This window comes from Rhinolophus sinicus, linkage group LG12 (genome assembly GCF_036562045.2).
Source record: "Rhinolophus sinicus isolate RSC01 linkage group LG12, ASM3656204v1, whole genome shotgun sequence".
Lineage (NCBI taxonomy): Eukaryota > Metazoa > Chordata > Mammalia > Chiroptera > Rhinolophidae > Rhinolophus > Rhinolophus sinicus.
The window spans coordinates 26512501-26517730 of record NC_133761.1 but is presented as its reverse complement, the minus strand read 5'-3'; the positions used below and the strand labels follow the sequence as shown (position 1 = coordinate 26517730).

Here is a 5230-nt window from a genome sequence, read left to right as displayed (position 1 = left end):
AAAATAACACCGAACTTACTTTTTCTTTCAATTTATGTTAGGATTTTCTGTGTCCAGCGCTGCGGATGTAATTCTGAAAAAGACAGACACATTTCTTGCCTTCAGAAACCTTACTATCTTATTAGGTGTATGGGGGCAGGGAGGGAGCCGTTGAGGATTGAATTTATAGGTACTGAAATTGCCAATGTAATGCAATAAGTGATATTATACAGATGAAAAGGTGTTATGAAAGCAACTGAGAAATGATATCTCACTTAGACTTCAGAGGTCAGTGATTTCTTCCAGTGAAAAACGACATCAATATTAAAACTACAAAGATGTATAGAGTGCTCGCTTCGGCAGCACATATACAAAGATGCATAGGGATTAACCTGGTCAAAGAGATGAAGACACAATATTATAGAAATGACCAAGATTTTAATGTTTATATAGACACATGAATAATATTGATCCAACACAAAGTAATATTGAAATGATGATGGGTGTCTTCGTTTGGATTTCCCAAAAATCAGATCCTGAGATGAGATAAAACAAAATTAGTCCTCTGTGTTGGCATCACTCTTAACAGGTTCTTCCAACAAAGTGGCCAACAGCAATATTAGGTTTGCATTCTCCAAGTGTAGCAACCACAGCAGAAAAACAGCACCTTTTCCTCAGTGGTTGGAGGAAAAAGTTCCAAGGCTGACTCTTACAGAAACAATTTGGGCCATTGAGCCAATCACAGTGGACAAATAGTTGGAATATTCTGATTGGTCAGGAATTGGGGGATTGAGAAAGGCCACACTCCCATCACATGACCAAACTGTGTGAGGAGCTATTATAGCATTATTACCAGAAGAAGAGAAAATGGATGCTTAGCAGGCAAAATCAACACATGTCTACTAAAAGTTGGGGTGTTACTCCTTTAATATTTACTTTATACTTGGAATTGTGTTATGCATTATACAAACTTAGCAACGAAGAACTTTCTTTGGGGGCGGGTAATTGAGTTCATCCTATGACTCTTCTATCTAAGTAGTAATTTGGACATAAAGGATGATTGCAAAGAGTAAAAACTTGAACGATCCACACTCTGATTATCAGTATATCATAAAAATTTACACATACAGAAAATAGTCATTCTTAACCCATATTGGTTTACAGATATTTTTCCCACAGATAATTTTAAAAATCTGATGAATTTAATAGAACTCCTCCCTAGAAAATTTTTTGTACATACATACTTCTTTTGAGGAATTGACAGTCTACATGAAGCTCAAGTTAAACCTCCAATCTAGATTGACTGAATGTTTTCAAAGCTCTTAGCTCCCTTGCAAGGAAACAGATAGTCCTTTTCATAGTTATAATGTAGGAATGCATTTAGATGAATTTGTTGATTTTTAGTTTTAAACTGCTGAAATTATAAAGATACACAAATTCTAAACATTATTTTCATACTGCATTCTTGTTCAATTCAATATCACAATCTTAAATCAAGGCAGATAAACTGTATTCAATTTCGGTGAGGATACAAGGGCAAAAAATTAAGTCTTTCCGAAGCTCTTGAATATTGTTTACTCCCATAATAAAGAAGGCAGCTTGCTGTCTAATAAGATGAGGCCTGGGAGGTCGCTTTATCAATTTGTTGATCCCTTGGAGGGAAAAAACACATTTTAAAAACAAATCCAAGAGTAAGACATACATGAATGCAATCCATTTACACTGAGAGCACATTTCGGTTGTGTGCCAAATAAAGAATTTTTGTATAGAAATTTATTCCTTCTATTTTGCCTTCCCTAAATAATATGATGTTCAAGAATTAAATATATCTATGTCTGTAGGAAGCTCTTTAGGGTTTCTCTGCCTTTTTCTATAAGCAATATTATAAACAATCATAAATTTGTGAAAATATTAAAATGTTAAATTTGTAGATTTGCCAAATAAAATACAGGATGCCCAGTTAAATTTGAATTTCAGATAAGCAACAATTATTTTTTTAGGATAACTATGTACCAAATATTGCACGGAACATACTTATACTAAAAAAATTATTGTTTATTTGAAATTCAAGTTTAACTGGGCATCCTGTGTTTTAATTTTCTAAACCCGGCAACCCTATAAACTTGCAAACAATATTGTTGTATTCATTTGTAAATAAACATTTGATTTACATATTAAAGTAGTTTTGGTACTGGCATATCATTTTATTGTCTGATGTATGTTATCTAGCTAAGAATATACAATTATAATCTCATTGAGGTTGTAATAGAATACTTCAAGCTTTTTATTTTCCATAAACAGTTTCCACTCACATCCCTTTTCACTCCCAAAGAACTTTATGAAGAAAGCCAAATTGAGGTAGATATTTCTTTATTTCAGACTGGTTTCAGGTCAATTCTTTTCACATTTGAGGAAATATTATTAAAAGTTGTATATTTTCTGCTTCTAAAATAACTTACATATATGATTTAAAATGATTCTGTCTTTGAAAGCAGAAACTTTTCAAAATGAACCATTATGTGGAGATGAAATCAGTGAGTCTAGAAAATGAATAATTCATTTTTAAGTAAATGAGAAATTATTTTGTGCTGTTACTTATACATTTTCACATTTATAGTTAAATAGTAATTTGCGATACACAGGGTATTAGTTGTGAATTGTGGTTTTCAGTATCACAGACACATTTGTTGTTGTGGTTTTGCAATATCATTCCCTGATGCTTTTCTCAATTGTGGTTTTCATAATCATTGTTTGATAGTCATGTAGCTGTGGTTTGGGGCTGCTATAACCATTTGGACAGAGATAATTGCTTATAGGTTTTGCTGTCTTTTTATTTTATAACCTTAGTGAGTTAAACTAGAAAAAAGAAAAATTGAACTTTAAATATCATTAACATTCTCATTAAAAATGATGAGAAAACACAAAATGTAATAGTATTCCTTAGTTGATTCATTCATATTGGCTATAATTAACATATATATTTATAAATTTCGATAAACTAGATCTAGTTCTAATAATGAAGTCTGGTTATGTTATCAATCTTGCCTTGAATTCTCTGACTTTTGCTCCTTTCAGCTTTTAAAGTGAATATTTAGCTGAGATTTATTTGTTTCTTTTTTGCTTTGCATATTTAACCATTTCAAATGCCAAAAGAAACACTAACTGTTATGATATTTTAATTCCAATGGGCATTCCTTTTGGGTGATATAAAAAGTCAGCCAGTTCTGTAAAAAGAGCTTTAAAAACCATAATATATAATACATCCCATTGTAAGCACACCGATTTAATTGTCATGAATTGAAAATTAAGAAGGCAAAAATCTGTATTTCTCTGTCTACTTATTCATGCCAGAACACAGACACAAGTAACCCTGCTTTTCCTGGTACTTACGGCTTGAATTTGCTGGTCCTTCAGGGGAGGGACTTTGTCATTGAGTACATTTTCCACTGCAGAGTACCATGTATTCTTACACCCTCATATGGCAAGAGTACTAATGGTAATGTAATAAAATTCACAATTGGTCTTCAGCTCTGTATTAACATTCTCCTAGCCATATCTTTAACAGGGCAACTCTTTATGCCTTCCAGAAGATGTCCTGGTGGGGTTATAAATGACCCGATTACCAATGCCTCCTGTCCACTGAGCAGCCTGCATTACACTCAGTCAGCCTAGGCTCTCTGCTGACCCTGAGACCCTTTTAGAGTATGGAGTTTGGAGGGGCTCACACGAAGGCTAGTCAACCAAACAAAGGGGAGCAGGATTTCAGATCTGAATGGATGATCTCACAACCTGGGGCGGGGAGGGGGGGGTCAGCAATATGGGAGGGGGCGATACATGTTAACTGCAGTGGAGTTTATTAGTAAATACTGGATTCATAAAGCAACCAGTTAAACTGCCACTTGGATAGAGCCTTCCAGCCCACCCAAGAGAATATATTTAATACGCAGCGTATATGACACTATGACAAACTAAGCTAGGCTCATGCCGCTTAACTTGGCCAAAATAATAACTAGGCAAATCACTTCAAAATTTGTTCTTCTTTTGGCTTACAGTTTCTAACATACTACACACACAGTAATTGAATACGAATGAAACAAAACTTTCAAAAAGCCGAAAAACCATAAAATAGTTATTGGGTCTTACCTGCTTGGGAAATTATGGCAAGATCAACTCTTTTATTTGTCGCTGGCTGCTTCCCTGTGGCAGAAGAACTAAAATAATTAAAGGTCATGGGGCTGGGGCGGGACTTCAGAACTTCCACAGACTTCCTCAAAAAGTTAGTATTCTGATTAGAGATGGTTCATTTTCCACTTAGGGCTAATCACCTACCTAATGGTCCTCCTTTTGGATGTGAGAAAAATAACTGCCTGTCTCCAAATTCGGAATTCTTACAATCTGAAATGAAAACTCGTGGTGAGAAAGCACTTTTAAGACGCCGCTCAGCATCCCATCTGTGCGGGCCAAGTGGGGGATGGTCCGTGTCCACGGCGGTCTCCTGGGAACCTTGAGAGCAATGAAATGATCTCCTGAGAGCCTGGGCAGATGAGAGGACTTAACTGGCCCCAAGACACACAGTTGGCATTTGTGATCAGCTGGCACTCGCCGAGGATTTTGCCACTGGCCTAACCTTCCTGCCAAGAAACTGGAAAGGCCGGGGTAGAGGCTAGGGGAGGGGGCTACATAACTGGAAGCACAAAGTTTATGGAGACTGAGATTTCTTTGTGCCCTGCCGGATAGGCGAGGCTTGAGAGAAGAGAGTTGGGGTCCCTCAAAGGGGGCTGTTGGAAGAAGTTGCCAGGAGGGGTGCTCTGGCAGATGCCTAGAGCTGACGCGGTGACAACTGCAGAAGGCAGCCTCCTTCCAAGCCCTCCCAACGCCTCTCATCCCCCAACCCCCCACCGCGCTCTCCTGCACCCCACCCGACCTAGGCCGGGGCCCTGGTTTGCATCCGGACTGGCTTTAGATGCAGCCAATCCTCCTTTCGCTGATGGAATAGTCTCCCCTCCCCACAGCCCCGGCGCGCCCCTCCCTCCCGCGCCTAGCCACCTCCCGCGGCAGAGCGCGAGCTGCGCAGCCCGGAGCGGCGTCGGCGGCGGCGGCGCTCAAGAATCTGCCCCGCAAACCCGGCAGAGGGGAGAGCAAGCGCGCTCCTCCTCCCGCGCCTTCCGCCCCCCTCTCCCCTCTGCTCGCTCTCCTTTCCCTCCCTCCTTCTCTTCCTTCTTTCCCGGTTCCCCCTTCCCTTTTTCTCTCT

General features: G+C 38.8%; 1 protein-coding gene across 2 annotated transcripts in view; it reads left to right on the top strand.

The window, feature by feature from the left end:
* The first annotated feature begins 5025 nt into the window (after positions 1–5025).
* Positions 5026–5230, top strand: part of ZFPM2 (zinc finger protein, FOG family member 2) — a 448480-nt gene continuing 448275 nt past the window's right edge. Inside the window, exon 1 of one of the 2 annotated variants that reach the window (XM_019750658.2) lies at positions 5026–5230. This exon is cut by the window's right edge and continues 353 nt beyond it. The gene's annotated coding sequence lies outside the window, so the exon portion shown is untranslated. The other variant, XM_019750659.2, reaches the window with a different exon arrangement.